The sequence below is a fragment of the Boleophthalmus pectinirostris genome, unplaced genomic scaffold (assembly GCF_026225935.1).
Source record: "Boleophthalmus pectinirostris isolate CB_2022bp ecotype Guang Dong unplaced genomic scaffold, ASM2622593v1 HiC_scaffold_15, whole genome shotgun sequence".
NCBI lineage: Eukaryota > Metazoa > Chordata > Actinopteri > Gobiiformes > Gobiidae > Boleophthalmus > Boleophthalmus pectinirostris.
In genome coordinates this window covers 23,785,185-23,802,684 of record NW_026571070.1, presented here as the reverse complement: position 1 = coordinate 23,802,684, position 17,500 = coordinate 23,785,185, and the positions used below count along the sequence as shown (strand labels likewise).

Sequence of the window (17,500 nt, the reverse complement as noted above, 5' to 3'; positions counted from 1 at the left end):
CAAGTTGAAGCAAGGCATTTTGAGCTTTAGAGATGTATGGCCTAATATTGCAGGATTACTCAGATATGTGTGAATTAAATAAAACACAACTCTGGATAGGTTTTTGATGAGTTAACATTTTAACATGACTTAAAGATCACACAAATAAATTTTGTGAAAAATAGGACCTTTAATTCACTTTAATTTTTATTTTTGAATAGATTACCATTCCTCTAGTATGTGACATGCTTTGAGAAATGAAACTTTCTGAATGAAAATTTAAAGAGACATACGCAGTCTTTAAGTTTACATTTCGATGTGTGTTTGTTTGTACTGTGTTATGTCATGTTTACTGATAATTGTACTGTTTTGTCATGTCCTGACCTTATGTCTATTTTGTACTGTTGTATGTTCTGTACATTGTTTGTTGCATCTATTTTTATCCATCATAGTATACAGATGGTAACAATATAGCTCTAAGCTAAATATGGTATATTTACTCTACTGACTATTTATTAGTATGTGTCGTCCCATTCAAATAAATAAATAAACTATATGAAAATAGAACTGTATACATGTTTGTACTGAATAATCTTGACATCCTTAGTTACAGATTATTTTGTTCTCTGCTGTCTTGAAATTCCTGTAAGGGACATTTATATCATATTAATGGCAATGCAATGAGGCTGTGCAATCAATAAAAGGTAAGATTAAGATAAGAAAAGATACGCCATACAGTAGCATCCTTTGGCTTCTTTATTTTACATTACCTATACTGCACTTTTTACATTTAAACATTGATATATTGTCTATTTTACACTTTACCCTATGCTATCTACTAATAGTGAGCAAAAATTACATAACTTCACACTTCTAAACTTCAGCCTCACACTAGAATACTAAGTCACTGCTCTTGGATATTCTTAGTTCATTGAGTGAGTAGGGGAAAAAAGCAGTAGATTCTGACAGCAGCCAGGCATCACTCACCCTAAATGACCAGACAAGTCAATAAGATCATTTTAATGCATCTTGGCCCATAGTGCCTCATATAAAATAGTCTGTAGTCGAACTATCCATCAAAGCATGTATTTGACGTCATTGGAATATAGTACATATTTTTAAAAGGGAAGAAATGAAAGAACTAGAATTGAGCATGTACAATTTATGACATCTTTTTTGAAGAATTAATGTTCATGTCTACTTCTTATTCACCTGAAGGGTGTGCCATTTTGCTATTATCATTTGAAATCCTGCAGGTCTTGATCCCACAAATCTATGATGGCTTTTGAAATGGAAATCAGTTTGCTAATTTGTTTGTATGTTTTACCTCAGTGAGAAGTTAGCCTCTACATGGCTACTGGGTGGTCACGTACAGAGATGAAATATTCAGTAAACATTGACATTTCTCTCGTACAGCTCTTTCATCGGTTTGAAATACCACAGGCAAAACTGACAGGACAGCCTCAGATTTTTATTTTGGTTCAGAACTATATTTGGACTCATTTTGTTTTGCAGGTTTAGATAGACATCAGATTTCTGAGAAGCGACTTTTAACTGAGTTTGATTGACACTAATACAGAGCCTCAACACAGCACTATTTTCACAAAGATATGTTAGCCAGTCCATAGACCTGGATAACAAAATACATTATGTGAAGTCTACCTAAATAGAAGAACTCAAAGAAATAAATGATTGGTACTCTGGTTGTATAAAGTGAAAACGAATTGTTACATACAGATGTTGAATGATTTGTTATCTGTCAAGATTACTTTTAAGGTAAAATATAAAATATATATTGGCCCGACATATAGGCCAACCTTTCTATCTCTATTTAAAACATGTACTGGTGGGTGGAGAAGCTGGAAAGTAGCGAGCTGTGGGAGGTTTAAATAGGGTGACTAATTGTCCTTGGGAAGAGGTGTGGAGGGCAGAGACAGGAAACTGGGTGCACAACAAAAGACTTGTGTCCAAGCTACCATCAAACATATTAGTTAAACATAAACTCACACAATGGTAATTTAATAAATTTTCTGTCATTTTGAATGCTCTTAGAACATCATATAGCAAAATAAAAGAAATCCTTCAAAGTGATGCAAACGGACCAGCTGAACAAGACTTCTTCACACTGCCTGGCTTATTACTGTAGGTCAGTGTGGTTCATTGACAATTTATATTCACTAAGTGATTTCCACTGTCTGAACAGATAAAGACTGTGGTTAGTCCGCTCGGCCTCCCTGGGTGTAGTCTGACAACAATCAATAATATCACGTACTTCCTGCAGCGCTTAGGCACTGACCACTACATCAAGCTTCTGATCGACTGGTCAATATCGTTAGCCGTGTGATTACCGGCTCCCAACCCCACAAAGTGCCCCATAGAGACAGCTATGCATTTCAGGGGCCGTTATAGTCACACACTTTTCTTTCTTTCTTCAACTAATGTCTGACATGAAATATTCAAGGCCTCTGCCAATTAGCCGAGCTGTGGGCGGCCGACCAATGATGCCGCTCTGACCGTGCCTGATCTGATTGGTGCAGGTGGCAAAAACAATAGGGTTTCAATTTGTTCAAAATAAAAGTCAAGACTTTCAAGATCAGCGCTAGTTGTGAGCTAGTTATGAGTTATAATTGATGATGGTGCAAGTTCTGAGTCATTCGGTAGTACAAGAACCATTTCTTGTACCTCAGCACTAAACTCACGACACTGAATTTTATATGTAGACTATGGTTTTTCTGTGTCCCCCTATTAAAAATACACAACAAAAGTAAAATTTAACTGAAACTAATGAATGTTCTAAATCTATTACATCTTGTTCTCACAGGTGCCCATTGTTATAATGGTTTTCAGAGTGAAGAAGAATTCTTCCACAAGGCTACTGTCTGTGAGTGGAGTCCTTCTTGTGTTCCAGTCCAGTGGTTCAAATGTGACAGAGGTATTTGCACTTTATCTTCCCATCTCATGGTTTGTGGAATAGGGTTAGAGAAAGAAAATAGAATGAATGGTTGCCCATTTATTTCTTTGTGTACATCATGGTAAACTCAAATTAAGTCTAATAGTTTCACTGACATCTACATATATTTTCTGAAGCAAAATACAAAAGGAAATAATGAGGAAAGCAATGATCAAATAAGATTCTGAGTTAAAATAGAACTAAGTTAAATTTTGACCGTATTAAATCAGACATTTAATAGTGTGATGTATAAATATACGTTCTCTGCTGTTTTTATGTGGAAATCCAGCCTTGCAGAAAATGGCAGACTTTACTCAAAGAGAAATCTCTTACACCATGGCTCTTTTTTAATATTTGGCAATGTTATATGCTATTGTATGTGATTATACTGCCTTATTTCAAGTAAAAAAAAAAAGAAAAAGAAAAGAGCTAATGTGTTTAGTTGGATTTAAACAATATCTATTATGTATATTAAAAACAACTCTTGCAACTATTGCTGTTCAACACTTGGATTAGGCACGCACTCTGCTGCAATTAATTTTGAATGAAGCAAAATGAATCTACGAATTAGCAACGTTGTTTATTGTCGACATACCACAGTAGTGAAGATAAATCATGCTAAACTTTACAAAATATTAACAATTTGTGGATTGTATTTATCAGGCTCATAATGACAACAGGAGGAGGGAAACCACGTGTGACAGTCAAAATTCAGGGTGGAGTGACGCTAACTTTGACGCAGGAGTAAGACTGTAGACCACTGAGATTAAACAGCAGGCAGATCGATAGTCAGCCCCTCTCATGAATTATGTAATATGGACCCACTCCAACTACAGAGCTTCAAAGCCGCTACAAGGAAGTTCTAATAGGCTTCACTCATTCAGTCTGAGGTCAGCTGCCTATTCTTTGCCCAGCTCCCTGCCCTTGATAATTTTCAGATTATCAAGTAACGATTGTTTAATATATTTAGTCTCTCTACATGTTAAATCCTCTTTGCTGAGGTAGGAGGGTAACACATAACATATTTAGTTGACAATGTTAACTTTTATTGTTTTGGGAATGCTATACACGATGAAAACAATGTATTGAAATTCACTTTCGCTCACTTCTCCCAACACAATTAACATTAAACTACTGTACATTGCATCATGCTTGGGATTGTGAAGTTGTAGTGTATTGTTTTGTATCCTTCTCTTGTATTATGAAATTTAGGCGTGCAGGAATGCGAGCTTCCTCTGGGCTGAGCCTTGTACAAGATGCATGGACTTGTACTCCTAACCATAGAAGGGTTCGAATAGTGGGTTTAGGAGATTGCATGTAAGACATATAAATCCACTTCAAGCTTGTTTTTGATGAAGGAGCTATGTTATAACATGGTAGCAAGCACTTCATATAATACCTCCTCTTTGATGTCATAATTATGTCATTTCAACATATGAAAGCACTGACACATCAATCTGTGTAAAGTAGGTTGACCCCATTCCAAGCAGCTCCCTGAGCCTTTATGAATTCTACCGCATCTACAGCAAGTTGGATCAAGCCAAGTTTATTTCTTAAAAGTAAGTCTCAGTGATAAAGGCTGGAGAGCAGTGATTTGATCTACAGCTAGTGCAGTGCATATTGACATCATAGGCCAGACAGTACTGAACAAGACACTTCTTTGAGCTTGATTATGAATGACTTAAATAGTGGAGGTTGGAAGGGGCAATGGGGTCAGTCTTCTCTTGTGACTACAGGAGCAGCTCACCACCACCAAGTATGGTGAACGAATGAATGAATGTGAAGCACATTGGGTATCTTGAACTGCACTTTGTCACCTGCACTTTGTCACTCTTGTCACTTCTTTGATTAAAAAAATCAACAAAATCCTCTTCAGGTCCAAATTTAGGTCTAGTTTAGTAGTGCAATACAGTGTGTTCATTTCTTTGTGAGGATATCTTAAGGGGTGACGCCATTGTAGCTTTGTTGCCATTGGTGTGAGCTGAGTCCTTCATTCAGAAGGAAAGTGTATGTTCATTAATGGTATTTGTTTATAGTAAAGTGCACACACGGGCTGGAGTTGCTATAGAAACTCGACACTTGTTGCAGATGACGCGTGGGGACTGTTCCTCTCAGACTGTCCTTGGTGTTTCGGGTTCATTGTGACATGCACTAACAAGCAGGCTGTTCATTAACACCTCCTCCAATTATAGCACTTTGATACGGCTTTAAATATGTTTTTGTCTCTTTGTGTGTCAGTGCCATTGTGGGGACATTTAACGAAGGTTTATACACAAGTTCTCATGGAGCTTGTTAATCCAGTTAGTCACTACTGTATTAACAGACTGTGCTAGAATATATGAAAAAGGAATTCAGATTTTTTACTTTTAGTATAGGAGAAATAGTACCTTCAGGTTGACTTAGACGCACCTACACATATAGGCCTATAAATCCTTAAATCTATCTATTATCTATTAATGCTAATTATTAATTTCCACTTCTAAGATTTTATAAATTATGCTTTTCCATCAATCAGAGATCCAGCACCCAAATGCTGGAGGTGGGACCCAATCAGACTGAATTATTCTCAGCAAAATGTAGATCTGACTAATCATGACTCAAACAGGCTTTAATTATTTATGGTTTGTATAAAAAATCATATAGACTGACTTTGGTTATAAGAGAACGTGACTAAATATTAGAAAAAAAAAATATAATATATATATATATATATATATATATATATATATATATATATATATATATATATATATATATATATATGTGTGTGTGTGTGTGTGTGTGTGTGTGTTGAATATTTTGATGCGTCAGTCTTGCCCCTCTGGGATGTCAGGCAGAGGAGCAGAGCTTGATTAGAATAAAGGCTCTGCTGGTGGGACATCCTGCGGGGACTGCAGCAGGAGGCTAATTGCTCTGTGGCATTTAGCATATTGTCACTTTAACTGGCCTCACACACTAAGCCCTTAGCTTTGACTTTAACTTCCTGGTTAAGCACAAGTTAAATCATGGGCCACATCAGCCATTGTTCATAAGTTTTAACTTAAGTCTGGCCATTCAAATGGTTCAGATATTTTTACCATATCCGCAGAAGGGCTTTATCGAAATGTTTAGTAACCAATAGGCATTGCAACCATTACATGAACAAAAATAAAAAACATTTCAGCTTCTTGCAAATCCTTTACCAATTTTAGAGAATGTTATCAAAAAAGTCAGCCACACAACCAGTCACCCAAACATTTTCTTTATTCAAATGAAATGCACAAAAACTCAACACTGAAGCCACATGGATGGCTATATGAGGAAAGCTTTGTGTGTATAGTCGACCTGCTGACATTTATGGAGGCACAGTGGATGGGGGTGTCCCACAGAGCTACAAGCTTCTCTCTGAGTCCTGTGTGTCACCAGCTCCACTCGAGTCTTTCTCTATCACATCATAGCATATACTCTACACAGCGTATACAGTAACAGTATAGGGGCATACGCAGAAAAGAGTACTCTATATTGGTTGCCATAACATTTTGCCACACCAAAATAATAAGCCTTGACACCCATTGCCTATCATTTCATTCATGCAGCCTGATTTCATCACAGAATACGCCAATAAATCTGGGAAAGTACTTTTTTTGGAAAAGATTGCATCATGTATGTGAAGTTTCATCAAGCCTTCAATTACTGCTACATTGACGTCTACATTTTTACAAGCCAAACAATCACATGGTGAAGATTTTATGTGTGTGTGTCAAAAAAGATGTTATGAGCTAAGTAATGTTTAACTCTTGGATATTGAGGCATATTAAAGCATAATATAGGAACAAATTATAATTTTGAGTCAGACAGCAATAAAACTGTTGTAATCTTTGGCAATATTTTAAGAAAGAATATACCAACCAAGAAGCATGTCAAGAATAACAATCACTTCCAGATAAGAAAATGATCATGTAATTGCTAGAAAGGGAACACACCCCAAAAAAGGTTAAAAAAGAGTTGAAGGCTACAGATAAATATGTGGCAGGCCCGTTAGCACCTCTGTAATCATTAAGGCTCTGGTGAAGTATTTAGTTTGATTAGGTTTTACACAGCTGCCATATTTTCTCCTCATTAACAGCTCCCTAAATACAGCACTGAATAATCTTGCCGCCCCAAGGCCTCCTGGGAGTTTAGGTGAGCAGCCCCGCTCTGCATCTGAATCTCAGGGGTGTACACAAATGAGCATCTCTCTACATGCTCTCCATTCAAGGCACCCAAACAGTCTGGCCAACAGATTTTAGCTTACACCTGTATTGTGAATATACAGTTCATAAGCCTAGTCAGACAAAAAGAAATAGAAAAACAATTAGCTGAAATCGAGAGCGATGATTCTATTAGAAGGCAGTGTCAATGAAGATGTGTTCACTAATGTAACAGCTCACCCACACACAGCATTCAGTCAGGCCATCGATCTGACCATGCAACAGCTCACGGCGTTATGCAATTTGACCATTATCTATACCCATCACTGTCCAACGACTACAGCAAAACAAGGCTTACACAATGCACCGAATGGATGTAGGAGGTCAGAAATTTACACGATAGAAACTGTTAGTGAGATTCAAGGTACAGTGTCGTAAAGTGTATCTCCTGTGATGTCCACACTGCACTTGAACACATCGCTCTGTGTTGCTTTCTGTTGGACGTGGTTTATTCTCTGGTGTACTGCATTTGTGTTAGATCCAAATTAATTAATAGACAATCTAGCAACAATAAAATAATCAATGAAAAAAATAAATATATAAAAGCAGCACAATCACCTGCTCTTTGGGGACATTATACAAAATCGATTTTTATGAAATTTTGTGAACCAGAAAAATGTAACGTGGACAGAAAAAACGTAATTATGTATGAAAAATAATATGTGATAAAATGATGAATAAAACCTGAATAACATCCATTCCCCTTTGTAATCATGTTGCTTGAGCTGTATTCTCAGATTGACAGTAATTAATAAATGTGATTGAGTGGAGAAACTAGTGCTGATGAGCCTTCATATGTCATATGCTTGAAGTCTGTTTCTGATGGAGCTTCCTCTTTGCATACTGATACAGCCCTCACGCAATGCAGCCATAGCCTCTGATTGGACCACATCATTGACGTGATTGACAGCATAAAGCAGAGGACCAGCTCTCTAAACTTTAATGATGGTTATGAATGGATATGAGCAAATTACCCTGCAGCCCTCACTGTCATGGCCTCCTTCACACTCCAGAGTGCTCCTCCTCCTGCTCCACTGCAGAGGGAATTTTCATCGGCTCATCCACAATCTGGACACCTGAGCCTCCTATCATATTTACCATAGTATTAGCATGTCGTGTGTGCTTTTATCTATGTAGAGGTTTTACCTGTAGGCCGCTTTTGGCAATGGCCCTATGGCAAGGAGAGCTGTACTGTCCTCACCTGGAGATAATGCTCCTTATCATTAGCCTGAGGAATCCAGGGAATCATACTTGTGTAAGGAGTACACTATTTATCTGTTCCCTCATTAACCGCTCGCGATTGTAGTTTTTGAACATAGACACAGGGAGAATATGCACACTAATCACAGATCAAAAGGCCTCACTCCATCTGGGAATCACGCCTAGCTTAAATTAGTTTAAAGTAAATATAATAGAGTTAACAGCCTGCTGTTTGATTCTCATCTAAACTAGCATGTTTATTGGGGTTAACAAAACACATATTTTTGGCCACATAATAATCACATGAGACAGGCTAATGAGCTAAAGAAAATGTACTGTATGTCTTAATGTCACCTCCCAGATGTGCAACTTCTGTTCCAGAAATAGTTTTCTCATCACATTAGCACATTATAAGTGAATCTGTCAGTGAATCACTTTCCAAGATGCACAGGCTAGTGTTGTCAATATTATTTAATTAATTTTTATTTCCTTTAGAAAATATTTTCATCTTAAAACTGTAACACTGGTTGTAGCATGTTGCATCAAGGTCTGTAAGTGAGAGAATGCAAAACAAAAGTCATTTATTGAGGACGTTTTCAGCTAGGAGTCAGCGTGAAAGCTTAAATTTATGGGCCGTAGAGGCAGATGAGAGTGAGGGTCACTAATAGATAATAGGAGCTGATTGAGCACTCTGCACTGCCCTTGGAGTCACAGCTCAATACACAGTAACAGTAGATATCATAATCACTATAAAATGTCACAGTCCTGTCACAGTATATTTGACACAGATCTAGGGCTGTAACTAATGATTACGCTAATAATTGATTATTATTTGGATTAATCAATTGATTGTAAAAGGCAAAACTCAATTCCATTGCTTCAAAACAGCAACATTTAAATATCTCAATTTATTTAGAAAAGTCTAAAATACGTTTTTTTTCTTTGGACTCCTGTACACACAAATATATTTAAAGGATGTTGGAGAACTTATAAAAATTATAGTAAAATGTCATCCCTTAAATTGTGAGTTATGCAACTGACAACACACATCAGTCTTAACTGAATATCATTGAGTTAAGATCAGGGGTGTACATTTTGAGACTTTTATGTGTCAAATGAACACACACAAGCTCAAGACAATTAAGTTAAATAGCTATTATTTATTTTAACTATTCCATTTACTGCCACAAGTTAACTTTAAAGTTTAAAGCTAGTTTGTAAAATACACAAATATGTATTATTCAAATCTTAATCAAATATTCACACATCCAAATACACTGCCCATTTGGATAACAAGACAAGTGCTGGTTCAAACATATGAGGGCCCTGCTTTATTGTAACCCTAGCTGCAGGGGACTGCCTCTCATGGTGCTAACAGTAGAGACCTAGACAGCAGCAATTATTCCCCATAAAGCCACGCAGCCTCAGCTCATGTAATTTACCAGAGTGCTTCCACCAATTACTTGTTGTAATGGTGAGACAAATCTCATATGACACTATAACACCCATGCATTGAATGGTCCAATAATGAGGAAGTCCTTGTGTAGAGAGAGTGGAGCTGAGAAGAGAGACACGCAGACACTGAATTAGCACAAATACAGGGCTGTTCTGGGCTCCTAGACAGTGCCATGTAACAAGCTTTTAATGCAATCCTTCTCAACTTTTTACAATGTGCCATCAGTTACAGCAGGGGTCAAAGTGTGAGCTGGTGGCAAATGCATTCGCTCTGCTCAGGTATAATAATTTTGACTCCAGACCCCTGGGACGCAGGGAGAAGCAGGACTCTCCTGGATTCACTGTCAGAGGAGGGCTGCTAAACTAACGCTATTAAAATCACATGTGGCTTCTGATCATGTGACTTCACCTGTGGGTCACGTCCATCCGAGAGAGGGATCTATATGTGATAATTGTTTGTTAAAGTGCAGAGATGACAGTTCAGCTTCACTTAACAGAGCCAACGTCAATGTTTAATTGGATTGACACTGTCGATTAACCTCCTCTTGCAAATCTTTTATTAAGGCCAAATGTATTTTTCTTCATGTTTCCAGTGCCAAAGGAGCACAATGAGCCTGGGATGCTTTCAGGATACATTCCACCTTAACTTCTCAGTGTCTTGCCTTCAATATGACTGATATATAACCAGACAAAAGGCTTATATAGTGATGTACCAAGGACACTGCTAGTCATGTAATCAGAGGTTATAATACTCCCTACAGTGGACACATAGGTAGGCTTGAATGTCTGTGTTGTGTGTTCACACCTATGGGTTATGTATTGATGTAAAAATTGTCCAACATTACATCCCGAGTCCCTTCTTTTACAACTTTCATGTTACTGTATTTCAACAACACATAGTATTCAGTATTTTAACTGGTGCTATAATTTGCTATTATGTTAAATCTTCAAGACAAATCAGGTCTTTTATTGCTTAATAAAATCCGATACACTTATCTCATGTCAGTGCTTCCTTATTGTCTTTGCATTACTTTCTCCATCCACTTTTCTTTACAAATATATGGTATATCTTACATATTTACTTTCCAATATCCCGCTTCACATTTTCCAACTATTATTCAGATTCTGTTGGAATTCTATCATGTTAAAAGTGCACTGTATCACCTGCTTGACTATAATGAGGTAATTATTTTCTATTGAATGATTAACAGTATGGGAATAAATGTATCTGTCTTGCATTTATTCAATTACTTATTCCAAGATAATTATATTTAATGACACATTCTACATAAGTAACAAAATTGAGTCCTTCTACCACTGCTTACATAATTAAAAGAATAAAAATAGTCTTCAATGAAACACATATCTAGTGTGGACATAAATTGTGAGGAACCGTGCAGTGCTGTCAAACAAAAAATGTCAGCTGAGTGTAACTACCAACCTCAAAAGTGCTGACATAAACCTTATTACTAGATACTATAGGAGAGGTTTGAAAAGACGCTCATTGTTGTCTATTTTTATCCATTCTTTGAGCATCATTTGTGAAACAGTGAAATAAATTATGTCACTCTTTTGAAGATTTTTAGTTCATCAACACTTTGCAGCAGCAGGAACCAGGAGGGACTTTTATTTGAGGAGCAGTCAGTGTCTGAGAAGATGAACTGTGACCGGCTAAAGATAGACACTCTATTTTAGGCACAGGGGATATTAAAGAAACATACGAACAAGTCAGTGATGAATGGGAAGCACTCATTGAGAGAACAGCCTCCAAAGGTTATCTGCAGCCAGAGAGCAGCTGTGATTAAGCCTCTTTAATGGACAAATGAGCCTAACCAGTACAGACCTGTGACTTTCATCTATTAACACACATAATCATGACACATATTTATTTGCTATGGACAACAGGAATTATGCAAATAAGATTGTTTTAGGTTAGATATTAAGCTAAAAAAAACAAAAAACAACAAAAACAAAAAAAAAAAGAAAAAAGAAACAGCTTTACACATACACATTTTTCCTGGATCCTTTTCCTTTTTTTTAAATTTCCTATTTTATTTTTCTCATCCACAACCCTGTTTAACTACAAACTGTGTAATAGAGAAGTGTAGTCACACTTTGCAGTGCCCTCTTCTCGCTGCTGCTTCGTGCATATTCCTTAGGCAGCTGGTTGGCCCAAACTAATTTAGGTAGATAGCCAAAACTATAAAGTCAAATACTGGCCCGATATATCACTCCGATCTCTCTGAGCTTCTTGATCATATGAACTGAATGTTTTGTGCCTTTCTGTCTTATCAGCAACCTGCCAATGGTACTACGAATGAAAATGATCCTGCATGGCTAACTCTGGCACATTTACATGCTGTACTAACACATGAACACACTTGATTAATGTTCACTGTCCTATATTTAATAAATAAACATAAACACCTACCATAGCTACATTCTTCTCCATGCAAACCTCAAACGGAATAGAGCAATAAAAAACCTAGCTGGTTTTTACTTTCATGCTGAATTGTTTCTAAAGTAGCCTAGCATTAGGTGATGTCCTCATCCTCAATCTCCCATCTGTATAACTGAAACCAACATCTTCATTGCATTGCCTGTGGACTGTGTAATAGGTTGTTTAAATCCAACAAAATCACTGGCAGTAGATTTGAATCAAGCCCCTTGGAGGGCTTCATTTGCCTAACAGGATGATCCTCAGAACAAGCTGTCTGATCACACATGACAGCAAATTAATGTCTCTTACACCACAGACTGTAGTAGTCATGCAGCTGCCATGTCCAGCCTGAGTCTTGTCTCATTAGCGCCTTTATTCATCACCTGTTTATTTGTGTGTCATTACAGAGGTGGACACTCACACAGGGTCAAGAATCCCGGAGATCTTATTAGGCCGACACTTGTGCAAGCTGAGCGATGGGTGGGGGAGAGTGCTGCGATTAAGACCGATCCAGGCATCCTTTTCCCAAATGCCAAATGGTACAGAGATGGATTCAGGCTTTTTCAAGAAGCATTTCAAGCTAAGTCCAAAAAAGTCACACAATGAGTTATAGAAGAAATTTGAGCCTTATTGGTCTTATTCATGTTTTCGACCAGCAAATGTGTTAGACAAATAAATTATTAAGTAAAATGTAATACTAGCTGGACCATAACTATACTGCCATAAAACTGAATTGAGTAATCTGCTTGAGAAAACATAACTTTTAAACTTTAAACTACTTTTAACGTTTAAAATGGGTGTTGTTGTTTTTTTATAGTGAATAAAACAACATTATAATTTGGAATATATTAACATGTTTACAAGATTTAACTCCAGATTCACATCTCTTGATCTTAAACGAGGCATGGTCAGGAGTCAGGACCACCTTAGCTGGAGAATTTTACCATTTGGAAGTGGCTTCAGAGCAAACAACTGTTGGGTTCCTCTTATACAAGACATGAGACATTGATGATGGTCAGAGGGGCTCATGGAACAGATGGACAGTCCACCCCAGGGCAGCTGTGGCAGCTTTCCGGCACTGTGTGTGGAGTGAAAAAGGTAAAATGCTTTGGGTATCTTCAAAGGTGTTATGCAAATCATATGCATTATTAAATGCAATTAGACCAACAGATCCATGACATAAAAGTTTTTATGTGTTTTAATAGAATATTTTCCCCTACATTAAAACAACTTTCAAACGCTGACTCTGGTACAACATAGTGTGGCATAAGGCCAATTTGTAATGGAAAATAGGCGCAGAAAATCTCACTTTTCTCCCAGCCCGAGCAGAGAGCGGTAACTGTCCACTAATAATGCCTCATTTTGTCTGACCCACGGCGTGAAAATGACTCTAAATCGTAGCAGGTTTATGAAAAAGCTCCATGGGCCCAAAACTTTGGATTCTCTTGTAAAGAAAGGACAGACTCAGATGAGTAATAGCTGGTGCTCTTAATAAATGAATGGCCTATTCTTGTAACATACTGTATGATTTATTTGTGCTGGTAGCTGTGTGGCTGCCATAACAACAGCCGACAGGTGTATCCACATCAGCAAAAGTGAGATAAATTAAGTCTGGCTTTGTTTTGATCACGACTTAGATCAGATTTATAACTGCCATTTCATTGTTGTCATATGAATGATGAGCCACAACAGCTTAAAAGATAATGTTAAACTTATGCCACTGAACTATTTAAAACATGTGTACTCATTCTTATCACGTTTGAAAATTGGGAGTTTAAAGTAATTATTTCCCCTAGTGGGGAATGACTTACTGTACAATACTTACATCTCACACAGGACATCTAAAGACACTTAGCACATTTCTGATGGACTGCAAAAAATTTACTGTTTCTCATTGCCATACATCCCAAATATCAAGATATACATTTTTCTCTGTTACCAAACTTTATGTCTGACAATCAAGTACTAAATACCTGATTTGAAAGAGCTATGTTATCTGCAGCATGAACTCACTCCTTTGCAGCTTGTTTTAAAAGAGATGTCAAAATAAAACTTCACAAAAGCCTCTATTATTAGTAATGGCTTCCTGCTGTGCACACCTTCTGTCTTCATATCTGCCATCTTCTCCTAACTCCTCTGTAAAGCCATGAAGATAAAGTTGTGGTATTATTAAGCATGGTGTGGTGGATACATCCTCATGTTTGGTAATGACTGAACTTTTGCTCTGTGTCGCAGTGAGTCAAAATGGACCCAGGGGGCGCTGTGATGAAAAGACTTCCTGTGGATTCCCCCTCCAGAAAGCTGCCAGTCACATGGACCCCAGAGGAGCTGCAGTGTAGAGTTCAGGAAATGTAAATCACCTTTTATCTTCTGTTTTCACTATGTTTATGGATGTGGAAGTGTCATGGAAACAAATGGTAAAATACTCAAGGATATTTTGTATATCGATTCTAGTACATTGAGTAGAGCAGTAGAGTAGAGGAACTGTACTACCTTTTAACACAAGGCCTTCTAGAAACTGAGATATTAAGAAAAGGCTAAGTTGTATAAATACAATCATTACAATTAAGAGAAATATAATTACTTGCTGTGCTAGCAGTTCTGTCATTTCCCTATTAATCAGGTGTAGCCAATGTAGTCTTATTTTTAGCTCCTCATGAAACAATTTACTGTTGGTTAAATACAAATTTTTACAGTCCTGGATTTAAAATTAGAGACTGGGAGCTGAGAATATTTGATGGATTTTGTTACATCGCTGAAAAGTAATGTTGAAATTTAGCCTATTTTTAACTTTTCTTGGCACTTAAACTAGTTTTTTCCACCAAATTTCCCACTTGTTGCTCTGGACAATAACTACGCCCAAAGCCCTCTGAGTGAAATATATCCTTTGTGATCCTGTGGGTGCCCTGCGAGACCACGGCCACCCCACCCACTCGTGACACATCCGCGGTTGCCTGGTAACCGTGGCTGATTGGGTTAGCAGGGTTAAGAAAGGGTCCAGCACGGGCTGGAGCAATCAGATCACTCCCATTGATCATGTTCTGTGTGGCTCCTCCAAGAGCTAAGGCCACGACCACGAAATCAAAGCCCTGCCATCTTGTCTGAGGGGCATTACGCACACAGAGGCAGGGAATGACAACGCTAGCTTTGTGCGCCACTCTCACAGCTGTAAGTCACACCACTGTTGTCTGAGACGTACAGAGAGGTGGGATTGGTACTTTTGTTGGTAGTTTTGTTTTTACTGTCCTGCACTGTGGCAAGGAGGTTTTGTCGGGTTTTTTCCTACAGATTGATCCTGCCTGTTGGTTTTGTTTTTATTTTGTCTTATTAGCAGAATTAGAAACCTGGCATGGATACAGACCCACTTGGAACAAACTTGGCAATTATGTATTTAAATTCAGTGATTTTGTCACACCTAAATTATTGCATTCTGATAAGCAAAAATAAAATAAGTAAAAAAGCACTTAAGCTATTAGACAAAAGCCCAAAGCCCATAAGTATCACTATTGCAGAATACTTGGGACAACACAATTAAATATATTAAATATATCAAATATGCAGTTTTTAATAATCTTGCTTCTCCTCCTCTAAAGGAGTTTGTGAAAAGAAATTCAAATCACACAACAAAAGCAGGCTCTAGAGGTGACTGCTCTGTGTCGTTTAGGAAAAGTGCTTTTGGACAGCTCTCTTTTGCTTATCGAGCAGGTCAAACATGGAATACAGTGCCTACTCATATATGAGAACTTTCAACACTGGCAGCATTTTCTAAAGCTTTAAAACAGTGGTTCTTCAATGGCCAAATATGTCACCATGTTAACCAAATTACATTTTTTTTTATACTGGGGGGTTGGTGATTTAACTCTTTACCTTTTGACTTTGAACTTCAAATGAACTGTTTGAAATGAATGTATAGTGAGTGTACACTGAGTGTGTTGTATGTATTGTGAGTGTGCTGGTTTTATGTACTTTTGTGTGATTGTAGCTGTACTTTTCCCTGTCCTGTAGATGATTTCACATCAACTTGCCAAGGGACTGAAGATAGAAAGTAGACATGCTGACTGTAATCTTTACATATTTACACTTTAAAAGTTCATTAATATTCAATATACAAAATAGAAATTATCAAAATTATCTCCGCTCCTAACCACTTTTACTGTCAGAGGATTGACTGTAGACCCAAAAACTATATACTACATGACAATTTCAATTCAAATTGTCACAGCCCTTTACTGAATATGTCAACCCATTCTTCACCCCATTTCACACAACTCACCACTCTATCAAATAAAAACTACCGGCTACCTAAATTAAAATGAAGAATATTTAGTTTTCTGTAAAGGGAAGATATATTTCTCTATATATTACAACCTTAATTTTCACTTGCTTACTACTATCCTAGCCCATTAAATTTTTTGTGGCTATCCCTTAGTTAACCAAATGTGGGAGTTAAGTGTTTAGTTTAGTTAAGTTAAGTTTAATTAGCTTTATATATAAACACACATATTAGTCCTGCTCAGAGTGCCCACCTCCTGCCATTGGAACAGCCACATTGTCTTTGGCAGGATACTAGTACTGTAGTGTTGAGAGGGGCCAACTGTTCGTCCCATCTTCAGGCCTTGAGTCCCAGAGAGGTGTAAAGTGCAGCAAAGATGGGTGCTCCCTCCCACGGCCCTGTACTCATGCTGTCCCGTGGGGAGGTAGACACCAAGCCAAATGGTGTCCCTGTACCCCTGCCAAAGCACTGACTCACAAACACTAGACTTCCTTTGTCTGATCGGCTAATGATTTTATACTTGTTTCTTATGATTCACATTGCAACCATTATGAAATGGTTCAGCACTTACAAAGCATTTGACCCTTTGGGTGATTGTCTAACGCTTGTAAATTTGATGTTCATTCTTGTGTAACAGTCTAATAATGTTGATGAGTGTGGCCCATGTTCACCATCAGAAATTAATTTGTCTTATTTGTACATTATGTATGCATTTAGCTCTCATAATCATACTGACTTCAATGAGTAGACCATTTTATGAGTTGTTTACAAAAATTTATTCATACAAATCTTTTACAACACTTTTTTCAAACATTTATTTAGTGAACCCTTACAGATTGCAATTAGTGTCAATATAATATTCTCACTGAAAGCATATATACTATATAGATTAAGTCAGATTTGTAAGGCTATTGGCATTTTAATACAGAGAAGGTCTCTCTGGGGATCTGACCCTCGGATTTCTCTGTTTTGTC

The 17,500-nt window shown here is 37.4% G+C and overlaps 1 protein-coding gene across 1 annotated transcript in view; it reads left to right on the top strand.

Annotated features, from left to right (window-relative positions):
- LOC110170097 (tyrosine-protein kinase yes) overlaps positions 1-17,500 on the top strand; it is a 60,202-nt gene that overhangs the window by 20,376 nt on the left and 22,326 nt on the right. Inside the window, exons 4-6 of the mRNA XM_055151183.1 lie at positions 2,801-2,911; positions 12,661-13,351; positions 14,489-14,604. The gene's annotated coding sequence lies outside the window, so the exon portion shown is untranslated. The remainder of the gene's footprint in view (positions 1-2,800; positions 2,912-12,660; positions 13,352-14,488; positions 14,605-17,500) is intronic.